This window comes from Papilio machaon, chromosome 1 (assembly GCF_912999745.1).
Source record: "Papilio machaon chromosome 1, ilPapMach1.1, whole genome shotgun sequence".
NCBI lineage: Eukaryota > Metazoa > Arthropoda > Insecta > Lepidoptera > Papilionidae > Papilio > Papilio machaon.
Window position 1 is genome coordinate 2,996,942 of NC_059986.1, and position 27,319 is coordinate 3,024,260.

The following is a 27,319-nucleotide window of genomic DNA, read 5'->3' on the forward strand; positions in this document are numbered from 1 at the left end:
ATCGAAGTGCCCCATTGTCTCGTTACTGTGCCATAATTACCCTTTAAAAATTATTTATGCGCTAATTATAATAAAATACTCTATTGTTTTCCGTACAACATATAAAGATGATAATCTATCTGAAAGTCGTATATTTTATTAATATATTTAATTTGTAAACGGATAAATTAATTTATTTTTAAAATAAATGTAATTAATATTACTTCTAATTCCGAAAATGTTGTGCACTGTTTGTAGTAACATATAAAAATTTTCATATGAAGAATATGCTTTATAGTAATTATATTATTTATTGGGTGTGATTATTATAATGGATATGTTGGTTATGAGGATTTATTTTTATAATTATTTACATTACTTATATAAATAACGATTAATAACTTTGTTTAACAAAAATATGTACAAATAAAAAACAGCATAAGGCGAAATTCAGTGAGGAATACCTCAATATAGCAGGTGAGTCAACATTTTTACATTATGTGTTATAAAATGTACAAAATTAATCAAATCTCTACCAACTGGTGTGTTTTTAGTAACGACAACTAACATAGAGAAGTAAAGACCCAATGGGCATTCATTATTCAAGTTTAATCTTTTATTATCCTTAGACGTAATTAATCTTTTTTTAGATCGTAAAAAGAAACAAATTACCTTTGTTTGTAGGTAAGTAGGAGCGCAGAGGTACAATTTTAATTAGTACCTTGCATTAATTACGTTTTTATAATTAAAAGTGGGAAAGGGAATAAAAATACACACTATGCAAAGTCCGGAACGAGTTGAGAGTGTATGTGAAGCGGAGGCTATTGTATTGCACACATATTAGCGCGTTACACTACTTGTTTTTTATAAAATGGTCAGATATTATGTAATAATAAAAGTAAAAAATTATTATAAAAGTAAATAAATAACCGAGTATCACTCGAAATTTCATACTTTGTAGACTATTTTTTAAAGTACAGGTAATAGCCCACAATCAAACAGATACGAAGGCTAAATCGATTCTCCCAAATCCATTTTACTATATAAATTAATCAGGTGATTTTATAATGTGAAAGTTGTTACTTAACAAGTCACAAATTACTCCTTGTAAAGTATTCTACGTGCATGTTGTTTATTATTGCTTGCACTTTGTTTATTTAATATAAAAAGCTTTAATACCACCACCCAAATAACTTCTACCCGTAGTTTATCACAACTGTTTGTATATAGTTTTTACTATTCTGAGCTATTAAAGAAAATGCCGTAAATTGTTTAATGACTTTTTATAATAAAAATAACCGTTAAAGCAAAGCTTGGCCGGTACCGTTATACAGCGCATGCAATGTCAACCGCAGCGTTAAACTTCGCAGCGCAGCGCAGCGCCGACCCGCGGCTACTTTGAAATTCCTTTTTACTTTGACGGGCTTTGCTGTTTATTAATTAATAATAGTCGATTAATTACGTTCTTTGATCAGAGAATAAGACGCTCCGGGCAGTATTGAGAATGTAAAACGTCCAATTATAATAAATGTTAGCTAATTTCAATCAAATACCGCTAATTAGCTGACACGGCGTACTCTTTGTGTCGGCCGGCTTAACAAATGACTCAATTTATGTTGTTAATAGTCGGGCTCTGCGGTCTCGTTATACCCGAGTCACGACACCTGACCGAACAGACTGTAAATGATACCTACAGATGAGTTCTTACAGACTATCGCTGGTACAAACATATCTCATTTAATTAGATACTGTATCAATGTTATACGAGTATAACTATGAGGTATGAGGAAAAAGTTTAAGATCCGGTTTAAAAATTAATCTTTGACAGTGATGGTAGCGTGGGATGATAACAATCTCATGGCAGCAGAATGGCGCAATAATTTTAATTATTCTAGATCATAATATACTTCGTAAATGTTTGTTTTCTTTCGTTGTATTAAACTAGAACAAAGTATATATTTATATTTCAATGGGTGTATCAATGGATGCGTGTTCCTCAGTTATTTGATTCGCTTTAGTTTAATTAAACTGAACTTTAAAAAATAATTAAATCCACAAAACGAATATTTGTATAAATAAAATAACAACGTTTCTAAAAGTTTGTTAAAATGTTGCATTGCTTGAGTCTGTCGATTTAACAAATTGTTTAAAGGAACTTTCTTCCTAAATTATGAATTTCCCGATACTAAAATCAATTCGAAGATAATTTAAACATAAGGGTGAAAAAAACAGATGTACATACCGAAGGAAACTGAAGACAGAGTTAATCCTCCGATCATTACTTTATGATTTTCTTATAGCAATAGCATATACACTACTACAATACCGACTCTTGGGATAATTTTACTAAAATACTTGAGAATAGGTATAAGTTCTTACTTTTATTTGATTAGTAAAACTAATTATAAAAGTAGCAAAAGTAATATAAAACTAATATCAAATAAAAACAATCTTCCTTCGTTTATAGTGGCAAACACAATAACAAGGTTTGGCTTTGATAGTTATTTAATGAGTTAAAGCTGAAAAAGGCCCGTATCTCTGACAAATGGCCCAAACGGGATGTCGATCGAGAGGTCGGCTCATTACTGGCTCATTAGTCCTAGCCCCGAGCTTCCCCGACGTCATTCACCCACGAAATACGTACTTTTGTTTTTAAACTAATTAGTGTGCGCCGGTGTTTTCTTTCCCTTAAAGGTATTGTTACGATTTTCATTACGCGAAACGTTCCCTTGATAATTGCTACACGTGTCATTGTTATGACTTTTGTAAGATAAGTAACTTTCGCTAATTGGCTACGAATCTTTCCACGGGGAAAATGTTGCTTGGAATTAGCGACTTTCTCGCAACTCTCTATTTATTTTTACAACATAATTAAAGTGTGTGTTTTTTGTCGAAATTAATTGCTAATTTTTAATGTTTTTAATAATATTAATTTTACATTGTAAACACTAAAGTAAAATCTATCATTTCTTTAAACGCGTTAATCTTATGAACTAACTGCTGTTTTTTTTTAATTAAATAGGTTTACAATACTCATAATTACATTGATATAGATTATTTATGCTACGATTTCTAAACTGAAGACTAAAGGCGTAGTGGGTAAAACACTGACGTAGATTATGTTCACAGTTATGTGTATTATTAGAGGAAAGTACACAATTATACATCTTTTGCACAATATCTACACTTGTGAAAAGAAAGCGAATTTAAGCAGGCGTTTGAGCCTCCACACATGTTTTTGGACCGTTGTAAACCAGTTATCAGAGATACGATCATTATCTTTGCGCATCCTGATGGAAAAAGGAGTAATTTCATTTAATGAATTAATTGAAGTATACAAAAGAACTCGTATTAAGATAAAAAGAGAACATAAGGAAGGCTTATGGTCCAATGGAGTGACGGATATTTTTTTTGCTCTAAATACTCGCATTGACAGTGACGGACAGGGGCCCGGGTAGCGCGGCGGCGGGTGGTCCTGTCGGAATGTGAACTGGCCCTAATTCTAGCATTTTGACGTACAAACAGAATTAAAAACGAATCAAAACTCCAAATAACATATACACATTTCGACAGATGTGAACGATTCAAATCCTACCTGATGTCGGAGCTTTCAATGATAACATGACAGGTTAAGTTTTTTTAAATGTCAGATTTTTTATGTCAATAACATAACTTTTATTAGTATTCAGTTAACACAACGGCTTTGATACCATAAATGATGCATACGCAGTCATTTAAAGAAGTTTGTATATAGTTTCATAAAAAAAATTAAGAATATGTGAATGTTTTCTAACTTGTTTAAAGACAAAAACGATGAAGTGACAAAAATGTAGATTCGTATAATACGAGGACTCGTCTCTCTTACAAAATACGAGTCGTATTTTCTAAGAGAGACGAGTCCGCGATTTTTATGAGCAAAAATAGTAAATTGTTAACTTCAGAATAGCTTATTAATAAATATATCTTAAGTATGTTGAAGCAAGTGATACGTAAGGCAACATCATTACGTCGTCACATATTATAAGTTATAACGAGGTAAGTGTGAAAAAGTTTCAGCTTCTATTAGCTGTGTATGGCTCGCCTACACTACATCACATAACAACATGCGCCATCACTTTAAATACAAGAGTATCGTTTATAAACTTTACTTTGTTATTTTCTTTAATTTATATAAATTGATAAAAATAATTTTATATCGAAAACGGCTTAACAAATATGTATAAATTATTACAAAAGCAAATTATTTCGTTATCGATGATTTAACTGGTTATTCTGTTTATAGCGCATCCTGTAGTTTTTAGTAAGAAAAACGACAACGGTTCTATGCATCACATTACATTTATCATGTTTTTATGTCCGTATAAAAAATAAGGACGAATTAAATCTTAAATATCGAAAAGGGTCGATATGAGTTATCTAGCCTCTGGTCAGAAACAAAAGCAACACTACTTCCATAAGTGTCAACTACAAGCACGCACGCAACTTAAACCTAGAACACTTGATTTAATATCTATTGTTTTTTCTATTTTGTCAAAGATAATGATAAGGATGGCAATATGCATTAATATGTCACGGCATTGAAATTCTACGGTTACACAAAACGTCCGAGAGCGAAGCAAACATCGCGGATATAAATCTTAAAGTTGTAATGAAGCGTTATTGGTACGATAATAAAGCTAAATTGATTAGCGTGGTCCCGCGCAGGTAGACCGCATTCCGGATCCCCTCCCCGCGGACCCGCCCGCTCTCTCCACCACCCCTAGCTCGCGGGACACGGTGCTGTAGGGTTGACACGTACAAAATAAGACGACGAAATTTATACAAGTATTTACTTCTTACAAGATTGTCTGCAAATTGTAAAATAAACCTTCCTATAAATGATAAAACAAAACAATAATCGTTTAATTGATGTTAAGTGTCTTTAACCTTTGCAATAAGCAGAAATGTTACAAGTGTATTAAAAGTGTAAAATATGCTTTTATCAATAAGAGATAATATGTTAAAGCAAAGAGATTTAGAATTGAAAATGGAAAATTACCTAGGTGATGGTGGATCACATAGGTCATACTTTCATAGTCCATAATCATAACAATAACGTTATGATTATGGACTATGTGCATATAATATTTCGTATGAATTTCAACTAATTCGACAACTTCGTGCCACCCTACGCGTGTCAACCCTACCCTCAGGTTGTCATAATGTTAAACGCGGGTAAAGTCATTGGGGTCCTGTTCAAAAGTATAATACACATTATATTTTTGTGACTGTCGGACTGATGTGTTCCAGCGTCACAAAAAACTTTGTCGCTACAAAATGTTATAACAGTATTTTAAAGAATTTGATTAATTTATATAAAACATATTCATGTTTGTTGGTAAAAATGAGATTAAAATTGGTATTACAATTAATTAAAATTCATGCGAACTAACTCGAGTTTAATTTAAATATAAAGCAAGACAAACGCAAAAGCTGCATTGAATGCGTGGCGCCGCAACATAACCGGGTTCTTAACATTTGAGAAACGTCCTTGCATTATATTTATCTCGGCGAGTCCCGGCGCAGTAGTGACCGTTTTATTGAGAGAACGGCTGCGTGGGCGCAAGTAGGTATACCTAAACGCTATAAATTTATTACGACTCGGCAATAAAAATAAAACTAACACATTTCCTACACTTTGACTTGACCTGTTTACACAGATCAAAGCCGAGCAAAATAAAGTTCATCAAATATCCTCGATCATAACTTTACAATTTCAAGGAAACTATAAAAAATTTGATTAACTCGGGTCCGCTATGGTCGTTCAGAGATCAAACGATATGGCGGCCGCTCAGCAAGCAATTAATATCGATAAACCATAACTAAATATGAAGCAAGATAATAAGAGTGGTCGGAGAGTGCGAACGGCCGATAATAAGTGGATAAAGCGTTGACACGTCGGTAGTTAATTGAGTATTAGCGAGGGATCGCCGATCGCTGCGCTGCGGCCCGATCGGATCGCAAATGAGCGTAGTGCTGTGGCGGCATAGCGCGGCTCAGTGCTCGCGTGATGGCATCCCGCGCGATGAATGAATGCCGATCGCACCTCCATTCAACCAGTTCGGTCTCGCACTGATTACCGCGTGCTCACTTCCAATCTTATCTACTACGAGCGATGACAAATGCCGAAGTCCCGTACCCGTCACCCGTCGCCCCGGCCCGCAGCCCGGACCATAAAAACTGCCCGTCGATCGACACCGACGAATTTCCTCTTTCCATTCACACCTTTTTACGTTCTTTTTTTCATGAATGAAGTGGTACTCGGGATAATTATTGAATTTCGACGATTCGTTACGAATATCGATGAGCCGGACGCCAGTCGAGCGATCGCGTCCACTGATCGAACTTCGAAAGTTCAGAAAGTAATTTTATGGTCTTTAACATTAATTTGACATTGATCGGACGGAACGATGATCGTGATTTTTGAACATGTTCATTATAGGGCAGTATAACAAACAATAATGTTTGGTAGTAGTAGACACTGGTGTGACTTTGGAATAACAACATTTCTAAACATGAAGCATAGTTTGTTTTGCTACAACAATAGATTGAAGTATGAAACTATAATTAGTTTGTAATAGCAGTTTGGATTGAAGGTATTAAAAGCGAGCTGCAGTCGCCGGCCGGTCGGATATTAGAGCGGCATTATAAAACGAATCAGTGGTAATAACGCAAGGGGATCTAATTAAATTGCCGCCGATAATAATGGCACTCGGGCTCCCCTCACAGACCCCTCGACATTTATTATTCCTGCAACAGTTCCCCGGGACTGCGGTATCGGTTTGTATAACGTCTACTAATAATAAATTGTTCTATTTTGTATCAAAAACATAAATATTTTACTTCTAGAACCTAATGAAAGTAACTTTATATAAATGTGTTCGTTATGACGATAACTTTCTAGAAAGAATCAAATTGAAAAACACTAACAATTAAAAATGAAAGTCCGGAGTGTATTATTGTGGTACTAAGTTTTTCTTAGCGAAAGACGTATTTACTTGGAGCAGCTTTATAGTTAAAATATTGCTAAAGACAAATCAAGATTGAAGATCCATCACTCATTGCAATAAATCAATAAAACAAATATTACAATCCTTTTGTCGTATTTACCCGTTAAATGAATTGTTAATAATAAAAAATATATCTTGGGTCTTAAGTTGTGGGAAAAACAACTTCGAACACGGCGTAGGAAATCAAAGTCGTTGTTTACCCTAACGTAGAGTCGCGCTTGCTAGTCGAATTGCAATTCACGTTAATTCAGACGCGCACCTTTATATTGTTATATCTCCATTTCATTTCATTGCCCGCCGGGGAGTACATCTGCTCGACCCCCTCCCCGCTTCGTCCCCCGCTACGTCCCGCAACCTTCTCCCCACGTCCATTAGTGTTTTGTGAATGATTTAAAAGCTCTTTCGGATAACTACTCTGTAAGTGAGTAATTTAAGACTTGCTTCCCATTTTATCAGTGCTCCCTAATTTTGAGTGCGCATTAAAACATTACACAGAGTATCACGAGATCTGTCATCCTATAGCACCTGCAAGCAACACCCACTTACCTGGTACTAAATAAGCTATTTCATTTTAATAAAAACACAGTTTTAAACGAAAAAGAAATTGAGAAAGTTTCAATTTAATTATATATACTTTCGGTGTTCATAAATTTTGTAGACTATTGTTGGTTGTCAATATATTATTTAGTTACAAGCATGACTTTCCTTATGATTTTTAATTTGTTGTTTGTGAAAATCAATTCTCCTATTCGTTCATAACGAAGCTAAAACCTGCAAGAAAGCTGAAGGGCTTAGTGGGTCATTATTAAGGCGCTCTTAGTTCTCGTTTAAACCTCGCTAACACGTTTTAATAACGACATTTCATAATAACAAGTAGACTAACGTATCAGCTGAGAAATATTTGGCAACGTTCTCTGCGTACCGCCCCAATGTAAACAAGTTATGAAATTATTTTGCTTAGAATTAGGGATAGAAATGCTTTCTTTGACTTATTAAGTATCAGTTGACTGTTTTGATAAACATGACTTTCTATTTGGTTCAATCAAATAAAATTACGGGCCATTAACGATTAGATTGATAAGGAAAAAAAAGGCACATTTTTGGTTTATTGAGTGTTACCTATCAAGTACACTTTGATAAAAGATATACCTGGTTATGAAAATGTAAAACGCTTATGAATATAACTGTTAAGAATCTGAGATGATTACGTTGTTAAAACGTGAATGATAAATGTGGCGAAATGATATCAATTAATCAGTAAGGACATTAATGTAAATGAACAAGTGACATAAATCGAGTGCGGCGGGCGAACGTTGCGTCACCGACGCGGCGGCCACGCGAAAGCGGAAGAAAATCCGTCATCTCGCGCTCGTAAATAATGCGTGTCGGTGCGTAGGTACATGCAAATGAGTTATGGTAATTTATTGGCGGGGATGGGGCGGTAATGATAAGATAGCGCTTTTGTTACGTTCTGCCGGAGACCGGAGATACGCCTCGCGGACCGGTCCACTAGGGTTACCACGTATCATCTAAACATGTTTTCTTTAGTTCAGTGCGTGCCGATTTACTTTTTTTTTTACCTATATTGGATATTTTGAATTTCGAAGTGTGTAGCTGTTTTTAGTTGACGTCAGTCTCTAAATCATCTTTACAAAGTGTACCCAGGTATTTCTTTGTTACTGATTTGATTCCGGTTAGTAATCATTAAGATAAATTGAAAAAAAAAACGAAAACAAAGTATATTTGAACACTTAGAATTCTTCGTTTCCGTTCGACTAAAACTATACTAAACAAAATATTATAATAAGAATTTGTTTTATAACACGATATGGTAACCCTAACCGTCCCACAGTCTCGCACCGGCGGGCGACGGGCGGTGCGATCGAATAATTTTTTATGGGAAAATTACAAAACAAAAACACGATTTTACACTTATAGCGTTTAAGATTAGGAGGGAGTGGGCCCGTTCTACAATGTTCAAGTAAAAGATTAGACTAATTGTAGTTATAACAAATGGATTTTTTGTCTTTCTTGCTCCATACCATTTCTTTTTCTGTACAAATATCTTATGTTTTATAACAGTAAAACAATTTTTCTCCAAAAAAGCCACGAGGTCTACGATTCTCATTGTCACATGTCTATTTTGTAAAAACTCCGTCATGTTATCTATGGAAAATTGGACCTTAATCTTGTGTTTGAATAGCAAAACAACTTTACTAACGACTGCCCTTCTAGTCTAATGAGCAGATTTATCAACTATCATTTATTATGCATAAACGTTTTCTGAGGAACTCTTCATTTAACTGTTCTAAAGACGTAAATCAAGACATAAAATGACCGTAATTAAATAGGGAAAAAAACTTGTTTATTCCAATCTTAGCAATTTATAAAGCGTAAATAAAATTTATGGGTTTTTTTCCTTCGTTTGAATAAATATCTGATCGATTTAATTACAATGCTACGTACTTAAAATCAAATACTAGGCAAAATCAATAAATTGCAGGAAATAAAACTTATTTTACATTGACATTGTATCATAGATTATTGTTATAGTCACTTAATGATAGCTGTCGTCGATCGTGCACAATAGAATAGATTGGGGTAAATTGGCAGATAAAAATAAATTATCTCTCTGTACGTGGGGCTAACGAACGACGCAGCGGGGTTTCCCAATCACTTTGTCCCCGGAGACTAGACGACGCCGATTGATATTACAAAACTAGGATAATTTATGAAGTGTAAAATCTAAATAATCATATATTTTATTCCGTGTAATTAATTATAAAATGAGTGAAACGCGTGCGCGGGCGCAACGCACGTTTCGTTCCGGCCAATGAGCGATCGGTGCTGGAACAAAGAGTTCATAAAGTCAGGGTCGGCTCCGCTATGACGTACTTGCAATTGCTAGCATTTTAAATGAAGTTATAAAGCGCAAAACATTATAATGGCCGCTATGAATATCATACATTTTGATGCGAATCTTAATTTATTTTCTTACATATTTCCTGTTTTAATGTAGTTTTTAAGTACTTTTTCATTACTTTTCAACATAATGCAAACTTACGCAGCATATGAGGTAACTATCCCATTGGTATGGTTGGCTATCTTTGTCTCGGTAATCGCTTATCCTCTGATGATATAATTGAGCATCAGAGAATAAGTGTTTACCAGAAAAGGGTATCATTTTATTAACTACAAATACTCACTAAGGATTGGTTGGTATGTGTTAATATAAAAAATACCTTAGATAGTCCTTCAAAAAACTACAATAACAACCTCAAAAAGAAAACCGACAGTTTAAGTAAGTCATTGAAAATATTATAGCCGTTATTTTTTTCCGGATTCCGAGAAAAAGCTGAAACAAACACTGCAATAGTTAAAAGGAACCGAATGCAAAGAGCAAAGATTTTTACTTACAATAGAACAATATTCCATGATTTAAATCTATTTAACTCTTGTAAAAGGAAAAACTTTTTTTTTTTTTTCTCATTAAATCTAGAAAAAGGAGAACAACGATTCAATAGCTTGTTATAAAATCAATAACTGACAGGAAAAACATTGCTGTATTTATTATATTGCGTAAAATAAAATAAGAAATAAAAAAATAGTCACGCCTACGTGCAAATAGACGTATAGAGATTATCTTATGCACATCATTGTATAAACTTTCTTTTTACTTCGACTGTGCTTACGTTTTGTTTCTATAGTTAGGAATAAAAAATATGAAAGGCAAGAAAAGAAACAAATGACAACAACAACGCTAAAACCTAAACAGAAAATCACAGCTGAGCAAAGAATAAGTTAAATATTCAAAACCACATTTGTTCAATTTACATCGTGGTATCCAATGAAGTTTTCAATTAGCGAAAGTAGCTGCATTCAGTCAACGCAGTGACCCACTGAACCCAATCCAACCCCAAGGCGTCGGTAAAAAGATGCGTAATTGATTGCAATGACGCGAGCTCATTTGGGTGATTGTACGTAGTTCCAAATTGCGTATTTACCGTATGGAAAGAACCCTTGTGAACCGTTGCCAATTTAGACACCCCAGCTATGGGGTCCGGGAACTAACGTTTTTATATTATCTTTGTATTATTTGTGCAATTGTATTGTGTACTAAATGGTAGTTTTATTTCACAAAAATACATTACAGAAGTATACTGATTATTGTGTTCTTTTTTCGTATTTCTGTTTTTTTTGTTTATTTGTGTTGGTATCAAGGATTAAAAATTTTGTAACGAAATATTGTTATCCGAAGAAGACTATGAAAAAGCCATGTTTTTTTCGTGTTTTTCGCTATAAGAAATATAAAGTAGACGCTGCGCCGTTAAGAATTAAACTGATTAATGAATTCTAACTTAAAATAAATTAAACAATAAATGCAAGATTCCTAATCTTTCACTTGTAGTCAGGATGTTTGGAAAACATTATTCTTATAACCTTATATATTCGGTTATTATTTGAAGGTTATATCTTTCCTTGACTTGTACATTAGCAACGTTTTTCATATGTTTATTGTGTAAAATATATACTAAATACGTCTAATACCAAATTAATTAAAGTTTACAATTATAGTTAATACACTTTTATTTTGTTCGTTAATTATAAACATGTTGCGATGCAACAAACACTATATCGGACAATGTAATAGTAAGTTATTCCAGATAGCTTGCAAGCATTCTGAACTAGGCGTAAACACTTAAATGATTGTAAACTCGCGGCTTTAAATGGTTTTGCTATATTACTTATCGCCGTGCAAATATCCCGCCCTGAGTAGATTAGATAAACTACAAAACACGGTTTCAAACGACGTGGGAAATCACCAAAGAGTTTTAATGCAAACAGACTATGCTTGTGGACATTTCCATACACGTAAACGAATTACAAAACACTATAACTACATTAATCTTCATGTTATTACAAACCGTCAAACTATTTCATCACAGCGCTGAGAAAAAACTGGAATTTAAAAAATTTGCGATGTTAGTTTGGTTTGAATGTTTATCAAGCAGCTACGACCATAGTTATATTTTAATTTTGAATATTTTCTTCTGAATTATTTGTCATGTCTTTTTCATTATTTGTGTTTCTTTTTTAATATGGTTAAACGTGGACAGTTATTAAATAAGACAGAAATAAGTGATGATTTATTTCATGCAGCTAGCAGAAAGTTTTTAATTAAATTATAAAGTTAACGGACGTTTTACTGATCTGGATGATAAAAAGTAGATAAATTACGATTTTATTCAATTAATAGTCTTTATTATCATTTAATTAAACTCAGTATATCATAAAAAGCGTCGTAATTATCCACACAAATTCACATTTATTAATAGAAATGTTAAATTGTTCAAAACTTCCAAGAAATTAATAAGCTTACTATTAAAATTCGTGCAAAAAATAACAGAAATGTTTTCATAAATGCAAATTTGATTGTGCACTTTTTGCTTTTATAAACGCTACTGGGAAATAAAATACTCTTTTGAACAAAAAACCGTGCCGACTGTTCAGTTTACTGGAACGGCGTTAAACTTAATAATCTTAAACCATTTTAAAGTCTTACTGTTTTTATTGCAAATTAAAAGGATGAAATTTGTTAAAATTAAACATGAAACCGAATATTTGTCAGAAAACAGTTCACAAACCTCGATTAAGGACCTCCCATTAAAAGTAGTCGGTTCTTACACCAGAATACTACTTCACATGAATCCTTTAGATTAATCAGTTCCCGTTGGTTTCTGAAATAAAAATCTCTGTATAAAACATATCGTCATCCCTGTCATTATCTTTAACAAAACAGAGATAACAGTATGTTTCAAACGGAGATTTTGGTCTTAGAAACTCACTGCTATAAAATCTCTCAAAAGTTTTAACAATTTCATTTAAAGTTTAACGAAACGACTTCTCATTTAACATATAACAACAAATGCTACCATCGCTTGGCCACACGTCCTCACTACTGTTTACATTACTTAAATTTAGGTTTGTAAATACTTTAAGTTCTAAGTGCTGTTGAAATGTTTTCGTTCCAATGAGCGTATATCGTCACTCGTCGCGACCGGAACAGATGGTTCATTGTGTTCAGAGTCGAAGATAAGCCATGCCTTGTACTGTTACCTATTTGACTTAACTAAACACTGCATTTACTAAATACCTATACATTTCATGTTGATGAAAATTATTTTTATTGTTCATTTATTGTCTTGCCCCTTACGTGTGATATTACTATCATTTGGATTTTAAGAGAACTAACTTCTCATAAATTACAAAGAGGAAAGATTTCTATTTTTGTGTGTATCTAATAAACTCAAAAAATACTGGACCGATTTCAAAATTTTTTTTTCCATTAAAAAGCTACATTATCACTGAATAACATAGGCTATATTTCTTAAAGCTTACAGCAAGTCTAAACTTCTTAAAAATGCCTTTTTTGACTTAAGAACCATTCGAGTTTTATAAAAATGATGTATGACAAAATTTTATATTTCTAAAGGTGCTGCTAATAAGTCAGTTTATTTGGTTTTAATATAATTCCTTATTCAATAATATCGTTAACAGAAAAATTTGGGAATTTCGAAGCGTAACCGAAAAATCAGCTTGCGGTCCGGGCACGACCGTGTTCACAAGGTTTTTACTACTTAATAAACACGAAATAAATGGGAAAGATACTGATATGACAGAAAAGAGATCAGACGTCAGGAGTAGGGCGGGTCTTTAGTTCTTTATTTTTGCATACAAACAAGAAAACATAGAGAAGTAGGGAACAAGTAACAGACATTAAAGGACATTGTTCTTCAATAATATATTTACGTACAATCAGAACATAAAATAATATGATACCTATGAATGATAAAGAGACAAAAACATGAAATCAGACAAAAACGTATCGATAATTGTGTTATATTAATGTCACGGTTATCAGCGGGAGGCGATTACAGGATCAAATTAGATGTAATACAACTAATTACAGTATCGTAATTAAAGAATTTTATCAGCATGATTCAGCTCAACCGCGACGACGGCCCGTCGTAAATAACAGCGTTGTCTTCGCTATTCCAAAATTAATACAAGCGTGAGTCAGCGCAGCGAATAAATCAAATTACATCGCCCACCATGTGATAGACAATGAGCCAAAATTGGTAGTTAAAAGTCGCAATTAAACAGAGACAATACGGTGGGAAGTCGACAAGACGCTGGCTCCTCATCAATCAGCCGTCCATCTCGCCTCGCGGCGCAACCCGCCGCATAGCTCTCTGTCTTTACTTGCTACCCGTTAAACATAATTAATCACGGAATATTATTAAAATTTGCGATGACATGGCGCGATGGTCGCTAATTCGTTAAGGCAGCTCCGATAGAGCAATTTTCGTACTAATTATTTCTTTATCATCATAATAATTTAATTACTGCAACAATAGCTTCTGTTGTGCTATAATCGATTTTTTTTTAATTAGGGATTACCGAATACCAAAAGCATATTAGATATGACATTGCGAAAGATTGTCGCAGACTGTAACGTTAAGGTACCTACAGCAGGACCACAACAGGTAACTGCCAGCAATTAGAGCTCCAGTTGTCATCAGTCTCAGGATGAAGAATCTCATGCCGGCTGCTATTTACGTGCCTAAGTGCCAAAGTTACAATATTAATAATTGGCGCAATAATAATGTCCGCAGCCCCTCCCGAGACCAGGCGGCACCTCCCGGCACCTAGCAGGCGGTAATGAGCCGCAAGATAATGTTAGATCTGAGGCGCCTCCCAGTCGTCTGCCGTGGCGTAATTACCTAGTGACTCAGCACGGCTTTGTTCGCCCTGCATAGGATCCGCGAACAAACTTGTTTTAATTAATTTCGTGTCTCGAACAAGCCTTCCAGCTGATTGTTATCTACTTAGTTGCTGTTAGCGCTCCGGACGCCCCGATAATGAAGCAACATATTGTTCTAAACTAAAATTATTACGACATTTAAAAATTATATCCGATTTTCATAATCAACATTTAATTAAAATCGGATAACCGCTATAGTATGTATTTGTACAAATATTTTCTTGTTTCATGTTTTTCGATAGACATCATGATGTAAAATGTTTTATAAGCCGGTAACGTATCTGCGGTTTCTCTGATATTGTAGGTATCCGTGGGGTTCATTGAACACCTCGGTTTTCCCGCTACTCATTTACCCCCTTATTTTATTTAAAAAAAAACTGTAAGAGATGATGAGTCTATTATTATCGAACAGTTCAAATTTTCTCGTTTTTCATTAAGGTATGAGTTGTCGAAAATAACACCTGCTGTCGCCTGCTCATTTCTTTAAAGGCTTCTAAATGTAGCGATATTGATGGAAATGTCAGACCGAATTATGCTATAACTTGTATTCGAATTAAAATGTAATGCGGCAACTGTATAAATAATAACATTTACATTGATATATCAATTTGGTCCGCTACCGACAGTGCTTGGTTTGACTGACGGCCTGTTGCGTACGTATGACGTATTTCATGTACTTTAAACGGCACTTGCAAGTTTTTGTAACAATAACGAGCGAAATTCTTGATATAGCAATCGGCTTTCTGCACTTTCCCTGAGCAGGCTTACCTATACAATTTATAAACCGGCGGGCGCGTTGACTCGGTTGTTTGGTCCGCCGGTTGCCATGACGACGCGTGAAATATGGCCACTGTCTTTACTTCGTTTATTACTGTTATTAGCTAACGATGGCGATTTATTTCATTTAGAACGCAACGAATAGCTATTAATATTTTTATTTTTAGATTGAAATCTTGGACAATAATTTATAACCTTACTTTTTAGAAACAGGTATCTTTCTACGACCTGCAGATATATTAAAAGAATAAGAATATATGGAAATAATTAAATGCAAAATACGTATCCATAGGTTTGACGTACAAGGGAAGAAAATATAGGTTAATACCTTTTTTTGAAAAATAATGGACTTCTATAATTTTTAAAATGCATAATAAAAAATTTAAATTGCAATATCTTTTCTTACTGTTTGTATATAATTAGTAGATATTTAAACCTTTTGTACATTCTCGACAATCATTCATCATAATAACTTGGATGACAGCCGACAGCGCGATGTGTATTTTATAACAGTCCATTATAGGGATGGCTCTCCAAACAATAATTAGTAGCAATTACAACACAAAAATCCCTTTACAATCAAATTGAATGACTGGCATAAGCTGAGTGGCCGCACGCGGAGAGAGAATTTAAGAATACTCTCCCCACCCCCCTTCAAGCAGCAGCTTTATCTCATCGTTCGAACATTCTGATACATTTGATGTTTGCGATTATATGAGAACTTGAATATGTAACTAAAGTTAAAATTGCAAGTATACCAACATATTATATGTAAGTTTATTGCTTTATTAAATATGATTTTTTAATTGCATTAAAATTGCATTGTCTAAGAGGAATGTTAGTTTCACCGGCCTTTATATCACGTGCTATTAGCGGTAGCGTTGCTGGTCAAGCGACTGTCTTACCAGATTAAAGAACTAAGGCAACGGTTCAAGTCGAGTATTAAGTGCCATAGGTTAAGGGCACTTAGCTTCACACACATGGCAACACAGTGTAGGCCTCTTCTGGGCCAGCTTTGGTCATGAGACGTAAAAAAAACTATTTAAAATCTAAATTTAATAAAAACAAGTTACGCAGCAAATTTATTTGTATAGTTTTGTTGCAATAAAAGTAATTTCATGCCTATGAATCTTAAAATGAAAAAGTACTATAGTACAAATGACATCAGGCATTAAAATAAATGTTTAAATGAGTCACGCCGATTAAGGATCTCACTTTATTTGCTTTTCATCGATTCTAAAACAAAATCTTAAAACGTCGTCGAGGCGTGCGACTGCGCACATCTTGTTTATTATCATTGTTTGTAACGTTTATGGACTGTAAAACGTCAAATTATAAGTGGTCGTTATGTAAGGTAATAAATTGTTTATGATCAGTTCGTTGCCATTTTAAATTATTCTTAAAAAATTATCTTCATTTAAGAAACCGTTGAGATCTAACGACTTTTGCTTTTGCCTAGTCAGAGAGTTTTGTGTATCGAGTGTTATCTATTTCTATACAATTAAAAATGGCGTGCCTGAATGATAAAAAAAAAACATATTTCGTACACATGGTGTATTGCGTTATTTATACCTAAAAACAATTCTTTAAACCCTTTGTCTGTTTGTCCGGTTTTGACGGGACTTTTACTGGAAAGTAGCTTTATGCGTGCGGGAGTAACCCACTAACTTTTTTTTAATTCTGCGCTGAAGGAGTCGCGGGTAACCTCTTGTTTTGAATAAAGTCTGAAAGTACTGAGCATATAATAAAAATGATTTATTGATTAAAGGCTATATATTCTTAGCTTAACTTATGAAGTAAAAAACGTCAGTCTCAATACATTTCGTGAATTTTACACATTAGAGTTTATTTTAATCAAGGTATAGTTGAACAACCGAATGAACAAGAAACAGCACTGTTTTCCGGTTAGTAACAGGTTTCAAATTTAAATGTAATGACGCAAAAGCTCAGTATATTAGAATTAAAGTCCACCTTTTTAAACACGCGATTGTTTATTATATGCTTTGTTTATAATATCATTAATTAGGAAACTGTCACGATAGTTACCAGAAATAGATGTCAGAATTTACTCTTCGATCGAGCTCATTCTAATAACGTAAGTGCGAAGAGTCTATCGATGTCAAGATGATATTTATAACTTCCTGGAAAGCTATTATAAAAGCTGAAGTATTCGTGTGGCGTAAGATAAATACCCCGTTACTATGAAGATTTTCATTTTTAGTGTATTAAAGTGTAAATGAACACTTCGTACTGTTGATCAATATTTTATCTATATTTACTGTATCAAATTAATCGCGTCTATCAAATATATTTCATTTAACAGTTTCCTTCGTATTTTAAGGCTTAGTAAGAGTTTAGTGAGAGATACAAATATGATATGTTTTATTTACAGATTTAATAATTAATTTAAATAGACAAAAATCAAGCAGTGTTCTTTCTAAGGCAATAAAACTTTATACGTTACTTGAATGTCTTACAAGTTATTTACATAGCAAGGAATCATACAAGGAAAAGTTTGTACGAATTTAATGGATAATAATTGAGAATGCAAAGAGGTCGAGAGATTCGTTTCCGCCAAACGGATATGTAGCTAACTCTGTAGTGGTCATAACCTGTAATTGTAACCGGTTTTGTCGATGTGGACTTACGGCCGGCGAGAGGGCAAGCGATATCAAAGCAGGTGTGCCACTGAGCCTCACTCAATGAAAATTCCATTTAGAACTTTATATACTCTGTGTGATTTACTTTAAATCTATCAGAAAAAAAATTGTTTGTATTTTGATTCGTTCTACTATCAAAATTTAAAACAAGAGACTGCGTAAGTGAAAACAAAATGTTAATTCTTTAGTAGATAATTATCAAAGCTATCCTAAACCTGATTCTTATAAAAGTCGATTTTTTTTTGTTTTAAATGTCAAATGTTAGAGAATTTTGTTGGTATCAAAGTTAGGTTATTTTAATATACTTAGAGTTCGTACCCATATTATTGTTGCATCCATTATTTAGCAGACGGGCCGGCGAGGGACCTCGCAGCGGCGGCGCTAAATTATTAAACACGCGTTATAAACACGCCACCCCAAACTTCACTTAAAATATACACATACGATGTGTGATGGCCAAATCATTGGAATCCTTGCCACTTTTCTCATAGTTTGCAAAAGCTGGTGATATAACTTGATAATATAGGTATCAGTCATGTCGAATAAATTGACTCTTTTTATATTTGGAAGACAGTTTGAAACGTTCTTTATGTTTTAAAGTTATCTACATACAGATAAATTTATGTAACTTAGAAATAATATGAGGATGTTTCTGATGATTTATACGGGCGTCGAAGAGGATTATTTTTAACTCTTAAATAACATAAAATAAGTCTTCACTTAAAATCTGAATAAAATAAAGAAAAATCACTTAATTGGCACGAAAAATAACAAAAAAACAAAAGGAATATTATGACAATAAAACACGGTTGATAAAATGCTATAAAAATTATCAATATGTATTTTTGATATAAATCTTTTAAATAAATAGATGATATATAAAAGGCACGTGGGAACGCGCACCTGTCTCAATTACTCTGCATTTTAGAGCAGCTTCTACTAACGAACAAAGAGGTTTTAATATATTATTGAAAGTGACGCCGACAAATACGCAACAGAATTTTTAAAATTAATGATTGATGGAACAACAACAACAACAACAGATTGTGCTTCATATATTTCAGGCACTATAGGATCTGGTTGGTAATAATCGACCTTAACCACTTGGGTATCTTTGTGTTAGTTAGTCTGAATTAAGCTTAGGATGAAATATTTTACAGTTGATTCAATTAATCGTGTAACATTTGTTTTATCAGCTACTACAAAATAATGAGAAAATGTTTGTAAAGAGCATACTTCCAGATAACAATTTTGACAAAAGGCATTAAGGTATATGTCAAATTTTATAATATCACTCTTAGCAGATATGATTAACGCAGAATTTTTATTAGTCAATGCCTTAAATAGGGCGCCATCGTGACGATCTTTGGGGAAGCCCTATGCCCAGCAGTGGGCGTTACGTGGCTGAGAAGCGGAAGAAGAATACCTTAAATATTTATTAACTAACATTACATTTTATTATTATTGAATCCAATTTTACACACTACAGATAGAAATGTCGGAAAGAAGAAGAACGACTGAAATGATTCTAGACACGATAAATGAAGGCGTTTGTAGTGAACGGCATTTCGAGTGCATATTATTGTTATTACTAAGCAATCTAATTCGAGATTACTCAACTTTCGAAACCTCCGCAACGAACGCCAAGTGGTTCTAAGCAAGCTTCATTAGCATACCAAGCGAGTTGTTTTGTTGCAATTTAAATATAAGGAACCGAGTGCGAGAGAGGGGTTACTCCGAGAGTTCTTAACTCATGAGACTGGTTATATGAATCTTTGTTTAATTTTTTTTTATTCCCGGTGCAGGCATTGCGTAAACTTCTTGAGGTCAACGAAATTTATTTAAATTAACAGCCTAATTTATTTCCTTGTTAATATTAAATTACATTACGACAATTTTTTTTACAATCCCAATTGAGTAACTCCAAATCGTCCTTAGATTCAACTTCGTCCTTAGTTTATCTTTTACTTGTCGAAATATTGTGACCTATTCAAATCTATCAAAATTTACTTAAAGCAAACACAATTTAAATGACAAGAGAAAAAGTTATGGCTATTAAACATAACCACATATCTTCTACCAAATTTTGTTATTTCAAGTTACAGCATTATACTATACTTGTATTTTTTGTCATTTAATATACCGTGCCCTAATACTTCATCTATTCATATTCATATAGTATTATTAAATGTCATAGTCATGACATCAGGTTATCAATATTTGGTCCCCGCACTCATGACCCGTGACTAAGACAGCTTTGAAGTTTAATTCGACACTTCCACTTCTAGGTTCATAATTTTTTTTTTTTTTCAAAATACAATTATTGTACATTTTTTTTAGGTTTATAATATTAGGTTAATTATATTTAAAATAGCATTAGGTTAATTTTTGTTTAGCAATATTTGCTATGGATCATTTTATTTGGTCCATGAAAAAACTGCATCAGGTTTTATCAAAATTTTAAGCATACTTTGTTTCTTCTAATACATCACTGGTTGTAACAGAATAATTATCACTAAGTGTTGTTAAAATGTAACATGCTCGTGTATCGGTCAGTTGTATGGGCGTGGGGGTGCAGGAGAATGCATTTAATTCGTTAATAAATCAGGCTGCAGGGTGGGTACGGGTTCATTAGACGGATCGCCCGGGGCCTTCCGGGGAGACGGGCCCACTCCATCCGCCGTCCTTACAGCACACCACACCGCACCATGTATTTAATTTGTCTAAACCAATACATGATACAAACAACTAATAATTAATTTATCTAAATGCACTTTCCCTGTTGCACTACAACTAATTGAAAAGTAAATAAGTGTTGCAATTTAATATTTTCAATTAGACCGGCTATTATAAGTAAAAACTGATAGAATAAGTTATTAATTGACTCTTTAAAAGTTTGAACTTATCGTCAACATAAATTAAGGTGGATATTCGCGCGGGCGCCTCGTCCACGCACGTAGTTAAACTTTTAATTGCATTCAGCTCTATCACTGTAGTCAACAGTGCGAGTTATGAACACCTCTCCAATAGCGGACATTTATAAAAATATGCAGCGCAGCGCTGCTCGAACATTTCGAATGAAAAACATCCGAAAGTTTGTTTTTAAAGAAAATCATGCTACAAAATGAAATCCTTACCGTGTGACCTCCTCGGGTGACATAAATAAAAAACAATAGAATCCAGCACCGGACGAAACTCTCATTAATTTAGATGATTGTACAATTATCTAAATATAAGCGGGGCTAGACACCCGCGCGGGCGGGGGAAGGGGGGCTCACTTCAACCCGAAAAGGAGGGAGGGGTGCGGCCACTCGTTTTTAATTAAACCGGCGATGAAATGAAGTGGTCCACATAATATTGCTTAGCCATATTTTCGAAATTAATTTAATCTCGGCCAATGGTCTCTCGCATAATATTAGAGAAAGTTACGCAGTCTAGCACGAAGTTATGCTAAAATTATTATTAGACAGTCTTTTGTATTAGCCATTTACATACATTCACTTACACAAAGCTTTACTTTGGTCTCGGTTATGAATACATACTGATTTGATGTATCAATCAAAATACCTACTCTATTCTTGCAAATGATTTTATGTTACTTTCAGTATTTCGTATATTTTTGTACATTTTAAAAACAACTTGTCTATTCATAATATATTTTTACGTATGTTGAGCCCGAATATAAATAAAAAGGCACGTGGTTCTAGGAACAGTAAGTGATGGTTTTTAAGTGTCAGTGGCAAATGAGGTTATGTCAAAATGAATATTTACATTCGGTGACAGATATTTACATTTCGAGTTCAGATTCTGTATCATATTTTATTTCGTTATAAATTTTTCACCGTAAACATTTTTTCGATAAATTTGGTTTTTAGTACGCAATCGTATACCGCGTGCAATTCATTTTCCATCAAAATGCTTGATTTAAGAAAGGAAACATAACTTTCTTCGCTCTTAAACCTAATTTCATGTACATGTCAACAATACATTAAAGAAAGCTGTTGACATTTTTGTGATGGTAATTAGGCAAGAAACTAATACCATTCTATATCCTTGATTTAAGCTAACATTTGTATTGCATCTCCGTTTTATAAAATTTACACAAATAGTTACCTAAAGGCTTTGTCCTTTGTGGTCCTTTAATTGTGCGTCCAGGCTTGATGCCTCCGTGGGACCGCCGGTCTCCGGACCGGCGAGATGCACCAAACAAAAAACTTAACAATAACAAAAAATAAACACAATTAAACGTGTAAACTGAATAAACTACACAGCGAAGACCAGTCACGTATCCTTTAACAGTCTAGAAGGACGAGAGACTCACGCACATAACTTCCTTTGAAACTTTTAAAACAAAACTGTGTGGAACTGCGAAAAAAGTAGTTATGTTTACGGGGACTGACGACACTTCCCCTTACGGCGTTTCGGTCGCGACTGAGGCGGCCACGCGGTCGGTGCGGGGGGAGGGCGACGACGCGCGGGACGCCCGCCGCCCCGCACCACCGCACCGTATTATTTGATTAATTCGCCTCCCCCTTGTATACTCGCCGAGTCGTCATTACGACGATGAACGTTAAGTTTTTAAATATTAGTGAGGGCCGCAGCCTTCACCTAATAGTTATTACTTTAACTGAATTTATTAAGATCGACGGTTTCTAACACAGATTAGAAGTTAATAAGCGGACGCTTAAGGATCCGTCCCGGCCATGGTTAATTACTGCGTTTGCGGTACGGTCGCAAAAAATCCCGGTTGAAATAATGAGTTATACCTACCAAGAAATGCAAGCTCCGCTAATTGGAGTGTATTTGCATATAAGTAAAATAAAGTCGTAGTGAGTTATTTTGACGACGTCGTGTCGGCTAACGACTGGCTAATAAGGGCTTTTATAGTGCCTGTATGAGTGAGACATTCACTAGGCTCCAGTCCTAGCTACACCACAGACAGCCCCAGCATGTTTCCTTATGTCAATTCACCAATATTTGTACCCATTTAAATGTATACTGACTAAACTGTAATTGATTGACATTCGATGGTCACAGACATCAATAATATCAATTTCATAATTCAAAGGTCAAGTGTTTTTGTCATATATTTCTAAAATACAACTGTTTATACCTGCCTATGTGACCAATAGTGGCGTACTCAACTAATCATCGTAGCTGGATTGAGTTGTTAACAGGATGTTTGTACATTGACCAAATCAATTTTTAATAAAAAAAGTTTGCGACACCATTCAATTTTATGTTTTAATTGTAAAGTTATGCCATACTCGCATCCTTGTTAATGCAAAATTATTTCACACTCACATTATGGTAATTTATACTTAACGTGCACTCAAGTAAGAAATAAAAATTATATATCTTTATAATTAAAAAAACAATGGTCATAATATGTCTGAAAATATAAATAACAAATAACGACGGTATTGCAGTTTTTGCCCATTTATTTTTAATTTAATGCGCTTACCCACTGATTCTTATGATACCTATTTAAAGGTGCAAAAAATAAAAACAAATTATAAATTGGTAAAGGACTGGCCGCCATGAAAGGCGCAGGTATAGGAAACTCGTTGCAGACGATGGGTATCGGCTTACAAGAAAGAGGTCCCCACAATTTGGGATTAATTCAATAATGTAAACTTTATTAAATTAATTCTAAGTCAATATGTTATGTGAGAACGGCTTGTATTATTATTTTACACAAATGTGCAGTAGGGGTAAAATCTAACCGTAGGTTTTCACTGCAAAAACTTTCTTACAAAGACAAGTTGTTATAACAATTTATTCAAAGACTAAGAAAAATGTACGTTTTTAAACAATCACGTGTTTAATACGTCATTGGACTTACCAACTAACATATTTCTTATTTTTCGATAGCTTATCTTATTTAAGTGTTTTCATAATTACACGTTCTTGTGTGGAATTAATAACTGTAACGACTTACCAAAGTGGACTTGGTTTTCGTAATTAATCTTTGTTTAAATTTAATGCGTCTCATTTATCATGGGTATTACGTCCAGATGAATATAATGTAGTAATCGGTGACTCACAGTCCAAAGATATTGAGGCTTTTATTACGAAAACAAATGCACCGTTATTCAACCTGTCCGGTATTCTCCGTTTACATTAGTCTGTATTACTTACACATCCGAATTTCAACCATTTCACGCTGAGTTAAGGTTGTTATTTGCATGCAGAGTTAGATTTAGATTAGATTAAAATGACAGGTGAACGCCAGTATTATTAATAACATACAATATAATTTGGTATGTAGACTATATATAAGTAAAGAAGTGGAATTTAATTTTTATTTTATAAATTGAAGTGCTCTATTTGGTCAGGCGACCTCTCCGTACAACAGCGTCCTTGTGGCGTGTTGTTTTTTTTTTCATATAAAACGCCGAACAAACATTTCGCATGTACCTGAGCTTTCAAGGACCGGGTTGTTAAAATTCGTTAATGGTTTCAAGCTTTACCCAGAATTGACGTACTGCGTCTTAAATTTAAAATGCTATTCAATTTTTTGGCCAGGTGGTCCAACATAGTCTATTAGTTTCCTTTTCTCGGTATCTTGAGTTCTTATTAACAACGTTGCAAGGACATTTCTTTTACACGTAATGGACTAAAACATAAACAGTTAGTTGAATATTATATGTGAAATATAGCGATTAAAATGAAGACGCTAAAGTCCAAAGCACCGGGGAACATACGCAAATGAAGTGTAAATTGTAACACCTAGAGCCCAGAGCAGCGAACAAGGGTACAATTAAGGCGGTGGTGCATGGGTGCAGTAAGGACGGCCTCCAGCCCCGTCTGTCACAATGCGCCAAATGACGAGCGCCCGGTACGCAAATGAAGAATATTGTCGGTGGTCGGTGCTCCCTGAATACCTCCTTAATGACGCACCAGACGTCCTGCAACAGTGCGAGACTGCCTGGGACATCACCCACACGCCATTTGCACGATTGTCGACTTGTTAATTTGAATCATTGTAGAGCGTTTGTCGATACTTTGACTATAACCTAATGAGGCTCTACAGAGAAATTGTGCAGCGTAGGCGAGTTTGTTGTTAAAGATGACTATTGCTAGCAAACGACTGGTTTATCTCATTTTATGCTGATGACTACCGATCCGTTACTTATTTTAGCACAGGGAAGTACATATAGGAATATAATATAGACACGGCAAAACTATGAAACGTTAAAAAAATTTACATACTTGTTTCAAATTGTTTGAAAAAAAAACAAAAAATCTGAAAGCTTTGCATTTATATTTTATGGAATATGATAACGGATGATATATGATATGGAATTAAACACGTTTAAAACGCACGTTTGAACTATTCGCTTTAGTTTTGTTTTAATTTTTCGCCTCGTTACGTTCGCATCGTCAACTATAGACGTTCTTAAAATAGAAAAATTCCTGGTACAGTGTGAAACTCGAATGCCATGTTTCGTTTAACATAAATACAGGTCAGCAGCGCTTCAGCCAGTTGTAAAATCAGCGCGAGACGAACTGCCATTGTGATGTGCGTACAATACATTGCCAAGTCGCTCGTTAGACGTACACAGCATTCACCTTTGCAAAATCAAATAGATTGATTAGTACTAATAAACTATATTTTTTTTACTAAAATCTAAAACAGAAGGATGGAGTTATTTGGATAGCATAGAGAGGAAGATTTTGAGGCACATAAATCGTTACATTACGTCGTTCGATATACGCCTTGAATAATTCCTGGATCTTTAATGCGGAATGACGTAATAAACTTTATTTGTATCTATATTTCTTTGCGAGTTTTAATTAAACCAGTTGTTTTACTGCTGTGATTTATTAATTAGCAGTTGATTATTATCCATGTGACCTTCTACAGCGATTGAACACAATTAAAACAAGATATTTAATTATGATAACACTAATTGGCACACAGAGGTCGGAAATTTTTATCGTAATTTTTTAAGAGTGTTTTTTTTTTAAATTGATAGAAGCACCCACAGGCATATGTTGCAAAACTAACAATATGGCTTCAAGCCAAAGCTCAAACGTGAATAAACGACATAATTTTCAATCTTACGACATCTTTCATATGTTAATTGACAATTTTCATCTATTTTGAAGTTTTACGACCTTTGAATGAATAAATTTTGTGTTGTCTCCTGTATTTCACTGAAGAAGTAGTGCTTATAAATAAAATTACCAGGCTTAGATCTATAATTTGTGATGTCTAAGTAGGTCATAGAACACTTTCTGATAATACGACAATTTTAATACTTTTGAATAAAAGAGTCTGTACGGAAAAAAATAAGTGAATTTAAAGAAAGTAACTGCTAATAAATAAAAATATACACATAGTAGATTTGAAACCGTAATTATACTGCGTCATGCTCATGTACCTATAAAGTACCTAACAACAGATTAGCCAAAACATAAGTTTAAAGAATGTCAAGAGTAACACTTTTGAGTGATCACGCATTACGGTTCAAATGTAATACTATATTTACACGAGGGTAGCACAGTGAGGTAGAGCAGTAGACATCGCAGTACTGCTATAAGTTTTACCAGTGTGCGTTCAAACATCGTAGCAGTACTGCACTGTCTCTCTGTTCTCTCTCTTGTGTCTTCTTTGAAAAATAGCATTAGTGAGTGTGAGTCAAGCAGGTGTAGAGATTTATGATGTTCGTTTGACCCAGACCTCTGGCGCTCTGGCTGCGAATTGCCTTCACAAAGGGGGCGATGACGCGACGCACAAAGCACCCGACCCCGCGACATTACGTCTCAACATCTGCCCGCTGTTTTGTCAAATATTTCTATACTATTTAGGTGATAATATAATAATAATAATAATTTTAAATTATGTACAATAGTATATTAATTGCTACAATCATATTTCGATCTTTAAAATCGTTAAAATCCGTGCCATAGTTTAAGCATTATGCATTAATTAAAAAACATTTTTATTATACGAGCAAAAATTCCTAGTAAGTTACATATAGTCTAACAACTAAAAATTATTCTGAAACAACTTTATTTTA

The 27,319-nt window shown here is 34.2% G+C and overlaps 1 protein-coding gene across 2 annotated transcripts in view; it reads right to left on the bottom strand.

Moving 5' to 3' along the window:
* The window catches only part of LOC106714277 (LIM domain transcription factor LMO4), a 133,972-nt gene that overhangs the window by 61,331 nt on the left and 45,322 nt on the right, over positions 1-27,319 (bottom strand). The window contains exon 1 of one of the 2 annotated variants that reach the window (XM_014507277.2): positions 22,404-22,702. The exons of the other annotated variant lie outside the window; for it this stretch is intronic. The gene's annotated coding sequence lies outside the window, so the exon portion shown is untranslated. Of the gene's footprint in view, positions 1-22,403; positions 22,703-27,319 lie in introns of those variants that run through there. 2 annotated transcript variants of the gene reach the window in all.